At 35.9% G+C, this 18612-nt stretch overlaps 1 long non-coding RNA gene across 4 annotated transcripts in view; it reads left to right on the top strand.

Annotated features, from left to right (window-relative positions):
* Window positions 1-8633: 8633 nt before the first annotated feature.
* Window positions 8634-18612, top strand: part of LOC136017537 (uncharacterized) — a 29235-nt gene continuing 19256 nt past the window's right edge. For 2 of the 4 annotated variants that reach the window (XR_010613967.1, XR_010613965.1), the window contains exons 1-2: window positions 8634-8719; window positions 12192-12288. This is a non-coding gene — a long non-coding RNA (uncharacterized LOC136017537). Of the gene's footprint in view, window positions 8720-12191; window positions 12289-17239; window positions 17464-18158; window positions 18213-18612 lie in introns of those variants that run through there. The other 2 variants (XR_010613968.1, XR_010613966.1) reach the window with 2 other exon arrangements.

The following is an 18612-nucleotide window of genomic DNA, read 5'->3' on the forward strand; positions in this document are numbered from 1 at the left end:
ATTGCTAAGAACTGGATTCAAAACAGCTAGTTTCCTCAGTATTGAATTCCTTATAAAAATATCCTTCATCAGAATCTTCTGCTCCTATAGTACTTTACTTGGAGAAGTATTCTTATCAACCCATCTAGACTTGGGCAATTTCTGTCCCCCTCCAAAGACAGTGATAAAGAAACTGTTGCTGTACATTTATCATTTGACTTGGACCATTTAGCTATAATTATCTTCCATTACTAACTTAGTAACATCATCATTTTCTAAGAAGTTTTTCAACTAGAGTAACAAGGAAAATTGCATACAGGTTCTACTGTTCACAATACAACTCTTAGGTTTTATTAGAAACTTAGGAAGGAGATTGTAAGAAAGAGTAATGAAGTGGAATGTATTCTTTAGCAGCATTAATGATTTAAGCTATAGCAGGAAAGATGAGGTAGTCTGGAAAGCTGAATATGGTTTTAAAAATATGAAATCAGAGAAAGGAAAAAAAAATCAAGAATTATGACGGGGGAATTTGGCTGTAAATGCCACTGTGTTAACAAAGGAGAAGCAGGTAGCATGTAGAGTGAAACTATATTGATACATTAAACAGATTTCTTCTTTTTTATTAGTTTGCATATCTGCTTTCTGACCCATTCACACATGAGAAAGATTGTTTTTCTTTCTCTGAAACAGTTCATACAAAAAATTATTATCAAAACAATGTTCTCTGCACAGAAGTATTTAAAAAGTAATCTACTGAAAAATATGGTGAACTTATGACCTGTGAGCAATCAACTGAGCGACAAAGTCATAGGAAAGGATTAACAGTATTTTGTACCTTTCAGAACTGTATTTTCTTTGTGGATATGTTGGAGTGTATATGAATTTGGTTTTATTGTTCTCTTTCATAGTTACGAAGTTAAACCTGTATTGTGATGCCACTACCATTAAAATTTCAATAGGCAGAAATACTCCTTCATTGCAAACAAATTTATTGCTTCATTGGTTTGCATAGTAAAAATGTGAGAAGCTACAAATTAAAAGCATGACTTTCCTCTATAACATATAAATAGTTGGATGGAAAGAAGGTAAACACCATTTACTACAAATGTATAATGTTTGTCTTGCATAATTACGCACCAGAATTCATAGAGTGCTATACACTTTTCAGCACTTTAGTATTTTGTTCTATTGGACTGATGGTGGTTGAAAGTGTAATTTCTAAAATATTAAATACACTATGTTCTGCACAAATGAGTAAGCCTGGTCAGATGCAATGAAGAAAATTACTTTTGGAGAATGATGGTCACCACACATTTTTCCTTCCAAAGTCCTACCACTATTGTCATATCTTGACAAAATAAAAACTCACATGTAATTTCTGCATAGAAATTCTGACTTCACACCTTCACTAGTGAGTGAAGTGTTCTAGTAAGTGTTGCATAGGTCAGATATAGACAATCTTTTATCATTTAGACCCATTATTTCTCATTGTTTTTCACTGTAGGCAAGAGCTTTATGTACCTTATCTGTTTTGATCTTGTACATGAAAGAACTTTCAGCGGTGACCTCTAAATGTGCTAAAATCTAGCATGTACTATTTTTTCCCCTTGCTTTTGTTAAACTTCCCTTTATCTTACTTCTTTTTAAATTATAATATTGCATTTAATGTATTGTTTCTATTAAAAGAAAAAATTACGGGGTGAGCTAGAAATATGCAAATACAGACTTTTTTTAATCTTGTACATATACAAATAAACTACATTCTGTCTTACAACATATGGGCTGTGCTACAGAGATGCTTGCCTTCATGAAGTAATGAAGATATTTGCTGCAATTCCAATCTGTAGTCTTTACTATAGTAATCCATGTGCGCAGCTAAGTTGTTTAAGACCATCAGGCTGATGTTTACTACTAGTAAAAGGTGCTGGAGCCAGTACTTCCCAAATTCCAGTAGTGACTTTTTAACTCTTAAATCCATTGTGAAATACAAAGCTGAGCTTCCCCAACACTAGGGGAGAAGCTTTAAAGCTCTTACAAGAAAAGAGAAAGTTGACCTGGTCTTGTCTTCAAGAACAAAATACAAATTCCTTACTTCAACTTTTTTTCAGCAGCTGCAATGAAAAAAAAACCCAATAAAAAAGAGTGAAAACGGGGAAAAGGGAGCATGAGTAGAAATGAAAAGAGGAAAAAAACCCCGTAACTGTAGCTGGCTCATGGTTAAACTACTAAGCAGCTGTGATTTTATCTTTTAGATGTTGGACAAAATGGGGAAAAAAGATCTACTTGTGTTGGATATTATAATGAAGTTATGAATTAACTTAGTGATGAGTGTAGTAAATTTCTTAGGAACATCTATCTCCTCAGACTAGTATCTGAGTATCTTACAGCCACTTTAAAAGTATATAATGAGAGGGCTTAGGGGAGTGAAAGGCTGCATTCTCTCCTTGTCATAAACAGGAAAGTTGAAACACAGAGCAGGTGAAATGGCTTGGCTGGTGTCACACATGCAATAAATACAAGCACCAGTAACTGAACACAGGCCTCCAGTTCTGCACTAGTCCAACTGTCTGCCAGCCATATTTTTTCTTTATGATTCTGTCTATGATTGATTATTGATTTCATAGATCAGTTTTTTAAGTGGGATGAGATGCTGTTTATGCTGTGCCTTTCCAACTGTATATGATTTCCTTTGAGAAACAGAAATGTAACTCATTTACAGAGCAACTACAAGCCTTTTGCTACTTATGGGAGAGAATATAGTATTTATACCTAAAGAGTAAAATAGGCATTACTTACTACTTTGCTTTCATTTGTTTTTCTGTTTGTTTTGCTTATAGAGCTGTTGCCAGTTTGTTTACAGTATTTCAGCATAAAAGAAATAGTTGCATCTGAGGAGGGCCACGAGGATGATCAGGGGACTGGAGCACCTCCCGTATGAAGACAGGCTGAGGAAGTTGGGGCTGTTCAGCCTGGAGAAGAGAAGGCTGCGTGGGGACCTCATAGCAGCCTTCCAGTATCTGAAGGGGGCCTATAGGGATGCTGGGGAGGGACTCTTCGTCAGGGACTGTAGTGACAGGACAAGGGGTAACGGGTTAAAACTTAAACAGGGGAAGTTTAGATTGGATATAAGGAGGAAATTCTTTCCTGTGAGGGTGGTGAGGCACTGGAATCGGTTGCCCAGGGAAGTTGTGAGTGCTCCATCCCTGGCGGTGTTCAAGGCCAGGTTTGATGAAGCCTTGTGTGGGATGGTTTAGTGTGAGGTGTCCCTGCCCATGGCAGGGGGGTTGGAACTAGATGATCTTGAGGTCCCTTGCACCCCTAACTATTCTATGATTCTATGATTCTATGATCTGATCACAGAGATTTCTTGTCATTGAGAAAACCAAATTCTGATAAATAAAGATAATTGTAAGCAAATTTACATGTAAGTTAATAGTATCATGTGGTAGAAGAATTACTAGATTTTCTAAAATACCACTGCAATTTGGCTGTCTCCTTTTCACATGTTCCTCTTACATAATCTACACTGCTAAATAATGGGATCTCATTACTTTCCTCAGGACTTCTGGGTACAGCAGATCCAGTGTACCTAACTGCTTTCATGTATTTAATTTAAATTGGTTTTTACCTAGCCTTAACGGGTGTGGAAGTAGGAGAAAAAGCACACTTACTTTCAGAAAGAGAGTTTGGGGTGGGAAAAATTACACTGTAGTAGCTTTCCACAGAGACACTATAGATTCTCTATGGACATTTTATTTTTTGTTCCATACAAGCTTCCATGCTGATCAGAGCTTTGGGCGCTTTTAGGATTAGGGTTGTAGACATAGGACTATGTCTATGTCTGAAAAACAGAAAAATGCATGCATAAAAAAGAGAGTAAACTGCAAACATGAGACTTGAATAGAGGGATTGCATCTGATAAAATTTTATATTCCTTTTGTATATTTATTAACTAAAAGGGGGTGAATATCAAAGTTACTGGTTAATAAAGAATGTCAGATTATTTTTGTGGAGATTGTGAATTTATCAAGATATCTAATGGAATCTTCAGTGCAAAGTAAATTAGTAGCCTAGTTGGAAATTAGCACCATTACCTAAACAATTAAGTTTAAGGAATGGTTTGCAATAGTCACATGCATTCTCAGTTCTAAATTAACTCTGCAGCTACTCAAGAAAATGATCTGCATACTGTCATAGCCACATCTCTGCTTGTATAGAGCATTATGGAAAACACATGAAGATAGCGTTGGGAAGAAAAAGAAGCAAGGAAAAAAGCAATATTGGAATATTTGTAATATACTGATGTAAACTGCTGTTATTCCTTTTGTTTGGGTGTTCCATGCAATTCAGTGGAAACAGATAGTCTCATCTCTCATCTTCTTTTAAGGATTATTTACTGGGGATGATTCATCCCACCTATCTTAGATGCCTGTGGTAGGATTGGATGACTTCCTCTCAGGAAGTGCCTCTCCCTCTTTCCAGTGGCTAGACAAAACCAAGGTAACTAGTTTCAACCAGACAGAACTTTTTGATGATAACTTAAACCACATAAATTCTACCTCTTGACTTGGAAGGGCTTTGGTTTTAATGGAAAAAATCCAGAAATGGGCAAAAAGTATTATAGATAAGGGCAAACTTGCATGTGAGAAGAAATTGGAAAGATTAGGATCAGTTAGCTTGAATAAGATAACTGAATAAGAACATGCATGATTGAAAGAAACAAAAAATACGATGTTAAAAAAAGACAAGGAACTCTTTCTGAACTAATATTTATCTTCTACTGTAATAAAAATACGAACACCGTGTGAAAAAAATGCAATGAAGCTTGCAGGAACACAGAATACATATAAATCATAATATTCAATAGTATTCAGAAAAGGCTTAAGCCTTTGCTTCTATGAAGAGTAAAAATACAGGAAGTTATATCAAGTAGATTTTTATTTAGGTAACTAAATACGAACACTTGGAGTATAAGGCAGCCACTGCACAGGGTAGAACAGTCCTCTGTGAATACCTGTTTCAATACTTAGTACTATTGGCAAGTACTTCTACTTGCCAATACATGTAAAAGTACTTGTACTTAGAAATACTTTAAAGTGCTTAAAAGTACTTACAAACACTTCAGTATTTTTTTCCTGAAATATCTCCTATTGATAATTGTCAAAGGCTGAGTACAAGATAAAACCAATTATTTGATCAAGTGTGGCAATTTTTGTGTTTATATTCTTTATTTCTAATGTGAAAACAAAAGGTTAAAGGGAAAGCTAGTTTGTTCTATGCAACTGGATTAGATTTTGCATTAAATCCTCATATTACAGGGTGCAGTTGTACTGGAACATTTATCTATAAAATGTGAAGTAGCTTTCTATAGATTGCTGTAGAAATGGATGCATTTTGAAAAAAAATGTGAAGTGCTGGTGGAAAATTATGCTTTCTGAGTCTACTCAGATTCTTGTTTTGCAAACTTCATCTTGCTATTTTTACTCTTTCCCACTACCTTTCTTAGCTATTGCAATCATTATTATTAAAAGCTAATACGTGTAAATTACAAAATCTCCTATGAATGCTTGAGTTTTAAAAAGAAGTCCTGTTGACATTTTTCCAGTAGTGCGTGTAACAAAATGGTCACATTCTGCCTTTTTCTATAAAATACTATGGGAAAGTTGTGTATCTGAAGTTGTCCTTAAAAACTGCGTCTTTAAAATAATATTACAATTCATGCATAGTCTAAGAAAACAGTTATGTAAATCTGAAGACAGAAGATGCAGTGTGATAAGTCTACAAGTGAAGTATTAACAGAGATCTATTATAACTCTATCTCTGTGGTTCATTAAGTCGAGGATTGTGTATTAATACCAGCTGTATGCACATAACAGTATTAACAGCCAAAGCTCTACAATGTATACTGTTCCCTTTATGTAGCACAGTAGAATCAGAGAATCATAGAATAGTTAGGGTTGGAAAGGACCTTAAGATCATCCAGTTCCAAACCCCCTGCCATGGGCAGGGACACCTCACACTAAATCATGTCACCCAAGACTTTGTCCAACCTGGCCTTGAACACCGCCAGGGATGGAGCACTCACAACTTCCCTGGGCAACCCATTTCAGTGCCTCACCACCCTCACAGTAAAGAATTTCTTCCTTATATCCAATTCAAACTTCCCCTGTTTAAGTTTGAACCCGTTACCCCTTGTCCTGTCACTACAGTCCCTGATGAACAGTCCCTCCCCAGCATCCCTATAGGCCCCCTTCAGATACTGGAAGGCTGCTATGAGGTCCCCATGCAGCCTTCTCTTCTCCAGGCTGAACAGCCCCAACTTCCTCAGCCTGTCTTCATACGGGAGGTGCTCCAGTCCCCTGATCATCCTCGTGGCCCTCCTCTGGACTTGTTCCAACAGTTCCATGTCCTTTTTATGTTGAGGACACCAGAACTGCACACAATACTCCAGGTGAGGACATATATGATGGGGTACTTCCAACATATCACAAGATGTGAGCAGGCCCAGCATGCAGGGTTGCCAATGATGAAAAGCTTATGCCTCCTGCCTCCTGCAAGCTATCAGCAATTGATGTTAGTTCTGATTTTCCATTGGTTTTGTTTTATTTTATTCTTTGAGAAAATTGTGTTGTGGTTTGAAAGGGATGACATATTGAATGCTGTCCTCCCTAGTCCACATACTTTGTTATAAAAATAAATTAATCATAGCTATTTGGTAACCTGTATGTAAAACAGATCATACAAATCAAGCTTGATCTCTTGTTGCTGTCCTAGTTGCTTTAATGATATTTTTACTAGTTTTCTTCTTCCAACTAGTTTTTTAGACTGCATGCAAATTTGACTGACCCTGCGAGGCGCTGTTAGTTCTGTGTTTACTCAGCCACTAGGAAGCATCTAGTTAAAACATTTTAAAACATTTCACAGTAATAGACAAGTTTCTCCAAAGTAATTCAAAATTGAAATTGAAAATGTGAAGCTGGTGGCAAAAAAAATTATGTGATGGGAAGGTTATACAGTTATTCTGAAGAGGTGTTCCACTGCTCGCCTTGGAGGAAGGGTTCCATCAGAGTAACAGTAACAGCTCCTGCAGAGCTTCGGATCTCCCAGACATGCCCTTCTTTTGGGCTCCATTGTGGTCTGTTAGAAGCAAAGAACTCCAGCAAGTTGACAGATAGGTTGCACTTAGTTGTTCTCAAGGGGTTCATGAAACTCCCTCTTGAGCAAACATACTGCCTTTTCCTACATCAAAGCTGCTTGGGTATTCATGTGTCATCTTTCTGCACCTTCAGTTTGGGAATCAGAGCTAGGATTTCATTTGAATGTGTCAGTGAACACAGTCAAAACCGTGCTGTCTCTCAGTCCCATGTACGTATTCAGGATTAACAAGTATGTATTAATCTCTGCTACATTAGTTCTGAAGTTACAACTCCTCACCACATCTGATAACATGAATTGTCACTGTCAGCTAGTGCATTGGTGCACTCATGTATGACACCATCTGTTAAATGGGTTAATTTTCTTATATTGTCTTTTTTTTCAGGACTTCCTGTTACTGTGAAAATTCTCTGTTACTTGAAACATAATTTTCTCTATCATTATACTTCTTTTCTAGCTGGATCATAACATACTAGAATACTGTTGAGCACAAAGTGCACAAAAGCTCTTCAGAATACCTGTTCTTAAGGGATTAAATGATTATCATCTCTGTCCTTTTTCTCGTCTTATAATCAACTTCAAGATGGTACTATATAGTTCAGTTGAAGTAGTTTCATATTCGAAATAATAGAAATTATTTGATCTCCTTTTTCGTATCACAGTGTTTAAGACAGATGGATTTCTTTCCACTAATGTTAAGATTTATTTACGAGTCCTTGTAACTATCCCCTACTTGAAGGCTTGAGTGATATTTAGAGTATAAGTCTGTCTAACAGGAGCTGATATGGTAGAGGTAGGATTTCAATTTTCATTTACTGAAGCTAAGAAATGCAATTAAGAAATTAAGGCATGTTTCTGTAACTGAATCAGGTGTACAGAAGGGGAACTTGATGTCTCAGAGGAGGCTTAATGGGAGGCAGGACCTTTTACTTAAATAATCATCAGTTTTCAAAAGCTTTTATTGCATGATGATTATATCATTGTTTGTGTTCCTAAAGTGAATTGATTACAGAACAGTTTTTGTTGGTAAAACCAATATTTTTGTTAATATTGTATGGCATCCATTTTGATAATTTGTACAGAGACACTACAATTAGTATGTCCCTGAAGAAATTTTCATTTATATTTGTCCTTTGCTGAATAGAATGTTTCTGGATTTTCCATGGTTTTTCTATTTAATCTTTGCATGCAAGATGCGGCATGAGAGATTCAGCTTTTTATATCACCTTAAATATATTCCTATCTTGATAAAACTTAAATAGAATTATTAAAAGCGCCTAACACCCACAGTACTTTTTAGGTCTGTTAGGCACTTACAATTCTGTCTCCCTGAAAATAAATCACACTTTGGTCCTCAAACATTTTAAGTGATTTGGAATGTTTTACATTGCCTCTTATTATTTTGCTTTTTTGTTAAAGGGCTCTAAAACACCTTGTTCTGATGTTTTGGGTTTGGTTTTGTTTATGGGTTTTTTTGGTTTTTTTTGCAATTAGGTTAATTGTCACTGGCATGGAATATCCTGGTTCATGTAAGACATGCAGTGCCACTACATTTGGAAGAAACAGAGAATGCTTTTCTACTCAGGTATTTACATGTACTTCATTATCGTTGTAGCCAAGTAATTTCCAGATCAAATAGGGGTAACATGTGTGATTCTATTTTACTTCATCGTTTCCTATTACAGCAAAGAGAAACTTGTTAGATTTTTGTGAATTTGTTTCAAACTAACTGCTGTGTTAGTATTACAAAAGAACTAGTTATCGACATTAAGATCCAAAAAGTACTTCTTGTGCTCAATAGCAGGTCACAATGCTTTAGATGTTATGAGCATTTGTTCCACTGCTTTAGACTATTCTCTGTTAAAGCTCTATCTGCAGCACAAAATAAGCTTTTTTGTTAACGGGACAGAGCTGCAGGTTCTCAGTTGATCCTTTAAGTGTTCTGTTCCTATACTATTGGACACCTTTAAGATAATGACAAAGACATAAAACTTGACTCAGTATTTTACGGAGCTAGTGTAGAAGATTAAAGCAGATTTGATGTGCTTATGGTACCCTGGGTTGCAGTGGAAATGTGCTGCTGTGTTCTGTACTATTTTGAGTTTCCGAAGGGCTAATGGCTTCGTGCCCAGTATATGGCATTGCTGTAGTCCAGCTGAAAGGTGACAAAACCACGTATTACAGAGGCGAAATCATCAACAGCAAAGACATGATGAATTCTTGTACCTGTTTTAGAGTTACTGTCAGAGAGAGAAGTCCAGGATCAGTTCTAAATTATAGGCTGACTTGCCAAAATGGGAGTGTGGAATGTCAGCCAGTAGGTACTTCACTGTGCCACAAGCTCCATTAAGTGTTCCGTCCTGACATCATGCCCAACTTATATTTTTCTCAGTTTCTGCTTCCACTTTTTGCTTTTTATCCATAAGCTCAAGTACTAAGGCAGTTTGGTGACATTGTGTTACTGCAAGTGATGTGATACGATAAAAGGATGAAACTTCGTAATGTCTGCATTGTGTTTTCACTGGAGGTCATGAAAACTTTGCAGTTCTTTCGGTCTCTATGCCTGTATTTTAAATAAGGTTGAAGAAAAAGGGAACTATGAGATACATATTGTGGATTGTCTGACAGTGACAGTAATGCTCTTTCTATCCTCTGTCCTGTAATGAATTCAGATCATGACAGGTGATTGGTAGTATTCAGTTTAAAGTGTAGGCAGCAAGAATATAATAAGATCTAGCAAGAATATCTTTTGAATGTGCCATTGGATTCAAGTGTGTGCATGTAGTGCTACCACACCAATGTGCTGTCTTAACTTGTGAAGCTCAAAGCGTAAACTTTGCTGCAACGTGGCAACCACAGAGATGAGCAGATGTGCATTTGAAAGCATGAGGAAAAAGAAGGCTGTTCATGAAAAAGAAGCATATAAGAGTGTGAGAACATTGTGTCATTCATCAAGAAGGACATTTGCCACTTGTGTCAAAGTTTTCATTGTGGGTTTGCAGCTTTGGACAACTAGGAGAGTTCAGCTCACCACCTCTCAGCTTATTCGTGTGTTTGTGGCCTTCAATACTCAACTTTAAGTTTTTTTTAGAAAGATAGCATCCTATGTCACAGTGTATCTACTTTGTCCATGCTGAACATTGCTTTAAGAATGATTTAGAGGATTGAGTGTTGTGTTTTATTTGAAACTGTTGAGATCTGATTCTACCTAGCTTGCAAGATCTGAGGGTGCAGCTTTGAAGAGTGAGAAAACCCATGAAATATATGTGTGTGTCTTCCTGCAGCCTGCAAGTCAGCTAGCATTTATCCCAAAGAAGAAACAACTGAAGGTAGCATATTGTTCGTGCAGTTCTCCCCTCAGCTAGTAAATAATTTGTTCTCTACTTTTTAAAGTAATTTTTAAAACTTGAACAGCATTGAAAATAAGGTGAAGTGCATTTCTACCTTGATAGTAATGCCAATCTAAGTGCTTCCTTAAGCAGTCCTACCTAACTGAAACTTTTGACTCCAACAGCATGTCCCATTTCAGCAAGGAAAACCAGGCTTACTTTCATAATTCTTCCGTGTTTACTAAAGATCAGAATGGCTTTTCTCAACACTTAGCTTTTAAAGAAGTGAAATTAATATACGCATTAGTAACAGAACAGCTGTGGAGCTCTGCAGGAATCCCATCAAAAAGGAAGCAAGCAGGGTGAGTAGAAAGAGCCAGCTGGTTAATCAGAAGAGAAGGCAGCTTGTTGAAGAAGCTGTCATCCTTGAATCTTCAGTTGATAGGTCATTTTGTCCTCGGCAGGTACTCCTTGCATGACGTGCAATTTTTACTCTCACTGCTCAATCAGTGTGACAGTGTGACTCTAGATTGGTTCTAAATGCAGTGGAAGTCTTGGCTCTGATTTAAATCGTTCTCTGATAGTTTATTTTAAAATATTAAATAAATGTAAGAGCAATACAACTTGGGTGTAAAAGATACATTTTAAACTATGGATGTGAAAACTTTATTCCTAAACTGTTAAGATCAATTTCTGCAGTTTCTAGCAATTGTTTTCAAGTTATTTGCTGCTGGGTGGTATTTTTTTTTTCTTCTGAATAATTGTCAAGTATTGAGTTTCTTAGAGCAATTCAAACTGTGAAATGCAGGATTTCAGGTTCTTGTAGACCCACGGGTCTGTATGGTCTTTTATAGTTTAATATGTATTTGAGTGATACTTCTGCTTACTCTCTGGAATTGTATTCTAATCTTATGGAATATTTTTATGAACCTGTTTGTGTCACAGGCTGGTAATTTGGAAAGTCTAAGAAAATGTTCTGGTGTTTTTATTGCTATTTTTGTAAGCAGTTTGTGGAGCAGGAGAGAATAAAAGGGGATTTTCTAGTTAGTATGACTTATTTGTCTAGTTTATAGTAGTTGCCTATTGGAGCCAATATTAATTTATAAAACTGTGACCATATAGTAGGAAAACATGCTTAGCAGATCTGTAAATGGACTTAAAAAATATTATTGGTGGTGGTGGTGGTATTAGTATTGTAATCCCCAAAGAAAGCGGGATTGAAGTTCTCACTCAGATAGTGAAGACATGAAAGAAAATTCTGAGCCCCATGTTCTTAACAGTTAATCTGAGGAAAAAGGCAGTAAAGCAGTCATGTCCGACTCATGGCAGGAACGCAACAGGTTACCCAACAAAGCTTTTAACACTGGTCAAGTCACAAAGAGTAAGTTGACGGCCAGCAGGATGAGAGACCAGTTTTGTTTACCCATACTGTTTTGAAGCTCAGTGCATCAAGGAGGTTTGGGAGATCATTATAAGAAGTGGCTCTACAGAACAAATCAACATTGAAAAAAAGGATATCAGTAATAAGGTTAAATAGAATACGCATACAGTAGACAACATAATTTTGAAAACTTTATCACTGGGGTGCATGCAATGGGTGATACATTTTTAACAGATGATTCCATTAGAAATTGAATCCAGATTTTCTGACTGAGACAAAGGAAAGATAGTGTCAGAAACAGTAGAACAGCAGTAAAGGAAGATCCAATCGGTGATTGGTGTTATCAGCTCTCTGCCCAGGCTGGAAGTCAAAACACAGAGCTTGAACCAGTTACTAAGAAGGAGCAAAACCGCTACTGGTAAACCCAGGACACTGGATCACAAGGTAAGTTGCGTTTCTTCCATGCTTCTGCTTCCTTGGACCAAAATCTAGCATAATTTATCTTAGTGAAAGGAGCAGTGATGTTCTTAGGTGCCTTCACCTTGTGAAAACACCATGGGTTTCCTGCATAGGCTGGCTCCCTGTGACATTCACATTAGATTTCCATAAATAGTTCAATGACAAATGTTATTTTAATAGAAAATGGGCTTTAGATTGTCACAGCCACATCAGAAGAGTGAAGCTGAGGTAGACATTGCTAGACCTGAATGGTGCCAGGAACTTCAGCATAAAAGAACTATGCTCAGAAATACTTGCAAAAAGGACTTGAGGCCTAAATCATTCATAGCCAGCAAACCTGCTGGCCTCTGGTGTCTAAGTAAGATGCAGCATGTGAAGTGTAGAAAATATTTAATGGGCAAGAAATGTGTTGTGAGAATTGCCAGACAGTATGGCTGAACGGCTTGCAGTACTTAAAAGCAGTTCAGATATCCGCATGGTGATTCAGGAAACAGCACTTCTCTGAAACAGAATCATAGAATGATTTGGGTTGGAAGGGACCTCAGATACATAGTTCCAACCCCCCTGCCATGGGCAGGATACCTTCCACTAGAGCAGGTTGTTCAGGGCCCTGTCCTGCCTGCCCTTGAACATTGCCAGGGATGGGGCATCTACAGCAAATAATTTAAAGAAAATGCACAACTTCTTTTTACTCACAATATACACCTAAATAATGAGATAACACTGAACTTGATATGAACTTGATTTTGGAAACATATGTTAGAAATGTGTACGGATTTCATATGTAAGGCTACGATAAATAGGGGAAAAAACCCCACACTGCTATTCTTGGTATGTCCTGAAACCAGGGAAATGTAAATTGCAGAGAAATAGTGATTTGAAGACCCAGCCTTGTGTGCTTGGCATGCTTTTGTCTCTAATTCAGGAGGACTGGTATATAATATTGCTAAGGTTTTGTTGACTAAGTATGCAAGAAGAATGTACAATTAAGAAAATCACTCTAGTTCATGGACTATTACAGAAATAAGTTATTCATACATGTGGTATATCTCATTTTTATCTGCTGTGAGAGAATGGTTGTTACATAGCAATGCATAAAATGCCAGGTATTATGCCTCCATATGTAGGCATTTAATAAATTGCAACTGTGCATGGAAAGTAGGGGCCTCTGTAACTTGTTTCTCATAATACCTCGGTTAACTGGAAAGTAAACGTGTTTGGAAATAGGTATTTAAAATTCCTCACATTTCTAACTTTAGTCATACACAGAAGTCTTTTTATATTTAGCTATGGTATCTGTTAAGGCTGATTTACGCAAACTTAAATGTATCATTAATGTTTTCAAGTCATGCATTAGAGAATAAATCATTTGGAAAGTCAAATAACCATTTCTATCACTTCTAAAGAAATATTCTTTTTTTCTATTTGGAGCAGTAACCAAAGGAAGCCCCTATTCATGTGGAATGCTGTGAGAAGGAGCCTTGAAGTTTTCATTCTCAGTGGTGTATCCCATATGTTAAATTTCTCTTCCTGTATTTTATTTATGTGATGTATCTGGTCTCTGATCTCACTGATCTCTGTGAAAACTTCTGCCTGCATAAAGTAGATTAAATGAAAACTTCCTTCTTGAGGGTTAACTTCAGTTCTTTCAAAGTAAAAGTAAGAACCATCCATCTTTAGTAGCATAATTAATGATCTCTAAAAATGTTTACATAGTGGAGAAATATAAACTAGTTTTAAGACACCTTTTTCACTTACATATATCAAATGTATGGCCATAGCATCAGAGATCTGAGCAAAGTTTAATTTATCCTGACTCTTATTTGATTTCTGGGGCTTGTCCTACTGAGCTAATGAGTTGAAAGCCAACTCAATGGTAATGTCTGCTGGCTCTGCACTGCATTCACTGCTTTGTTTTTAGTAATAAAAACGATTGCTTAATGCTCCTATTTACTGCTAAGGACAGATACTGAGTTATCTAGAGAAATGCAGAGTAGAATTAAAATCTTTGGTCTGTAGTTTTGCATGGTTTGGAGAGATATGATTGATTAATAATAATAAAAAAAGGTGTATAAATCAGATAGATACAGGATATTTGAAATTATGCTCCTACTTTGAGAGGTACTGCTTATGTGAGAGTCTTTCCATATAAAAGAGGAAATATTATGGCCAAATTCTGTATTAGTGTTTTTACGTCAGTAACTGCAAGATGTGACCATGTTGTTGTGAGGTTAGTTAGAAAAAGCTTAAGTGACTGATTAATATATACAGCTGTTTATAATATAAAAGGATAGGATGTATTTGCATGTGGATACTTTTCTGATAAGTATTCATTTCAGTGAATTAATAAACATGAAACTTCAAGAGGAAACATATTAAACATTAGTCTTTTAGGTTATTCATTTCCTCTACTTAGATTTACAGTTAAAATATTCCTGTCAGAAGGAAAGTACCATTTATCTAATCCAGTTTCCTATGAAAATACACTTAGGTGATTTGGGGAGTCTTCAATTATCTAATTGTATTAGAGAATAATTTATATCTCACTGTCAGTAACTTGTGATGCTGATTATTACTCAATTTTCAGTGAAAGATCAGACAATCTACCCGAGGCACTACATACCTTGAACTATCTATATATATTTTACTAAGAGTGCTAAATGAATAGTGACCTGTGAAATAAAGATCAATATGCTGTGACACAGTATTTTCATAATCACAAGGATGAATATATCATTTGCTTCAGCTAGATGAAAATGAAAATTTAACACTCCAAGGCCATTCTCGCATTCAGATTACATTTGGCAAGATTCCAAAAATCCATAACATTTAAATAAATGTAGTGTTTCTTCAGATTACAACAGCTAACTTACCAGTTTATTTGTCATTTATTTATCACCCAACATGTCTTGCTAATCTCTGCTGAAAGGTTATTCAAAAAGTGATTCTTAATTCAAAGAGGCATTAGTGGCTTTCAGGGTGTTGAACAAACACCACGTAAAGTTGAGAGCCATTTTTCAAAAGCGGCTTCCAAACAGGCACATGTAGTGAATACAAACATTAAAGATCTGATTTATGCCCAGAACTCAGATATTTTGGGTGAAAATTAATGGTAAAACTCCCATTACCTTCAGTTTAGCCAGTGTCAGCACTAACTTCTAAAACACTTGTGATCTTCCAGAATTAATTTCTGAGCATACATCAGCATATTAGGAAAATAGATACTGCTATTTGAGTATTACACATTCTCTCAGGTATTTAAATCTGTGCATTTTCTTTGAATGGACTAATTTACTTGCAAATAGCACAGGTTGTAATAATAATTACTGTCATTAAAACAGGCTTTTTGTTAAAAAATGCTTCAATGGGTGATCTTTAAAAACAGATCCCTTTTATGTACCCTTTGATACATAATAGTCACTGAGAAGGGTACATAAATTATAAGGATCGTCAAATGACCTGCAGGTTCAAAACAAATAAGAGGCGGTACTTAATCTTAGAGCAGGTGTTCAAGCCATGGGCTTCACATTGGTTTAAGAGCTGTTAGGCAGATCCATGCCATAAATATTCATCACGAATAATTACATTCAGACATACATATGTGGTTTAGGAAATGCCTGAATATAAAATGAATACCCCAAGGGAGGGTAGACCAATGAAGTATTACTTCCCGTATCCCTGGGCAAGTTACCTCAATAGCTGATCAATCTCTAAACAAAATGAAATTTGGTATATAAACTTTTCTAGCTTTGGCTTCAACTTGTGCCTATCATCATGACTTTCCTTGTAAGCTTACAAGGATATTTACTACCCAAAATATTTTCCCTAGAGATAGATACACTTCTGGTCTTGATTTGATTAGGTCAGTTCTCCAATCTTCTTTTTCTGAACAGAGTATTTTGATTTCTCATTAAAAGACATGTTTTCCAGTACTCATATAAATATGATAGTTATATAAATTCTTTTAAGTTCTTCTCAGTTAAAGTTCCACAATAGCTATGGAGCATATTTGTACTGAAAGTGCTAAAGTTGCACAAGTCATATTGTAATTAACTTTTAACTCCCATTGAATACACAAAATGATACTTGTCCTGTTGAGAAAGCTTTGAGATCCTTGTATAAGTTGTACTACACAAAAAGCATTTTTCTAGTTCATTAATTCTTTGTATAGCATTCAAGTAGTAGAACTCTTGAGCACTTCAAAAGCAGTACTGGTGTTGGAAATCTTCAACTAAATATAATGTCTGTTTTACATAATGTCTTTTGGGTTTTAAGTACCAAATCTCTTTACTCTTACAGAGAAGTCGATCAAGATTCTGATGGTTGCATCAGCTTCAAAGAGTTTGAATCTGCGATGAAGCATGGACAAAATGTAGTATCACCAGTGTACTTTGCCTAAGGAATATTCTCTGGTGAAACCACAAAGTGAAAACTTCAGATCTCAGGATATTTAAAAATCAATGAATCTTCATTTGTTTCAGCCAGCATTTTAAGAACTTTGGCTGTAAATGTAGTTCTGAAGGACAGCCTTTGAAGCTTTACTGTTGACAAGTTGAGTGTATTAATTTACATGTGTATTTGTGTGTAGAATACTTAAAATATTTGAAATCTCAATTGATTCCCAATCACGCTAGTTAGGAACTGAAACTTTGTACTTTTTGACTTAACAGATGAAAAAGGAGCAACTCCAATTTCCAGTTACTTTGAAATTTACTTGTTCACTTCTTCAACAGTTCTTTGTTGACAGACCAAAGTATCTCATGTATAGAAACTGATTAAATTTATGGCAACTAATGCCTGGGGTTTTTTTAATCAGTAGTATATTTGTCTTTCCTGTATTGTTTCACTCTCATATATTGCTCTTTTTACGTATTACATGTTATTTTTAATTTAATAGTTATTGGTTAATTATCTACATTATTTAATTCTGAATAATTATAAATAATTGTGTATGTAAGAAAGTAAAGCATAAATGTTTAGCTTTCTTTTTTTTTTTAACATTTTTTTAAATGGAGTTAAGAAATCTTTAGAGTATAAATCAGGAACCTCAGTTTCACAGGCTGAAAATTCTGTGTATTCAAACTTTCATCTGACTTTCAGGGAGGAGTTTGGATATATATACTCTAGCAAGATCAGAGAATTTCCAGGAGTCGAGGCTGAGTAAGCATAATGTAGAATCTATCATTACCTACAAAGCTGTCTTCTCTCTCTCTCTTATCCAGTAACTGTGAGACGTTCTTGTGTGCTGTGACTTTATACATACATCCAGCCCAGCTGTGCTGTAGTGAAATAAATCTTTCTTATTCACTTTATTGTATCTGTGAACACTTAATTTCTACTGCCTTTGTGTATTCATATTAATAGTAACAGATAATAGAGATTTCATTATAGGCACTGTGTCCTATCATCTGGTCCACTAAGTCACTTTGTTTCTGTTTACCTGCCAGTTGTAAAGTTGCATGGATTAGAGATTTCTTTTGAAACTATCCAGAAGTAATCCTCTCCTTAATTAAACTTACAGCCTGCAGCATATACTTAATACATCTGTAAATAAATAACAAGTAATAATTATCAGTAAGAGGAAGGTGTCCCTGCCCATGGTAGGGGGGTTGGAACTAGTGGATCTTAAGGTCCTTTCCAACCCTAACTATTCTATGATTCTGTGATTCTTGGAATAGAGTGTCAATTCTAAAGAGGGTCATGAGTTTCTTTCAAATTTTAGTGAAGCATTCAAGAGTACAATTTACAGGTAAAGTACCTGTAAAATGGTATCTGTGTTTTCCGTTCCCATTATATGTATGTATCTCAGTAGGTACAGGCAAAGTAAAATCTTTATTATTTTCTTTAATTCCAAGGTAGGTAACACATAAATAAGAAGAGGAAGTTGGAGACACTGAATATATCAGGAGGTATATCTGATACTACATAAAAAAAACCCAGATAGCCATCAGACAAAATGAGCTGTAACTCAAATAGCATGCTTTATGTGCTAATCAGTGGGAGTGAACTAGATTGGAGGTTTTGCCTTAGAATGCCATTTTCTAATAGATGAGTGTTTTCATAAGGGAATCATCACCATGGATATTAATTAGCAATATCATCCCAGCTTCTTCTGAGATGCAGGAGGCTGAATTATCATCCCACAGGGATAGTCACTGAAGGTCTAGACACATTAATGAAAAAATGTATGATGGTTTGCTGTGATATTACATACATTGTATTTTTTTGGTCAGTAGACTTCAGTTTCTGTGGTGTCTAGGCCCTTCCTTGACACTGAATCCATGAAGCATTATTTTTTTATTATGTTAT

The sequence above is a fragment of the Lathamus discolor genome, chromosome 6 (genome assembly GCF_037157495.1).
Source record: "Lathamus discolor isolate bLatDis1 chromosome 6, bLatDis1.hap1, whole genome shotgun sequence".
Taxonomy (NCBI): Eukaryota; Metazoa; Chordata; class Aves; order Psittaciformes; family Psittacidae; genus Lathamus; species Lathamus discolor.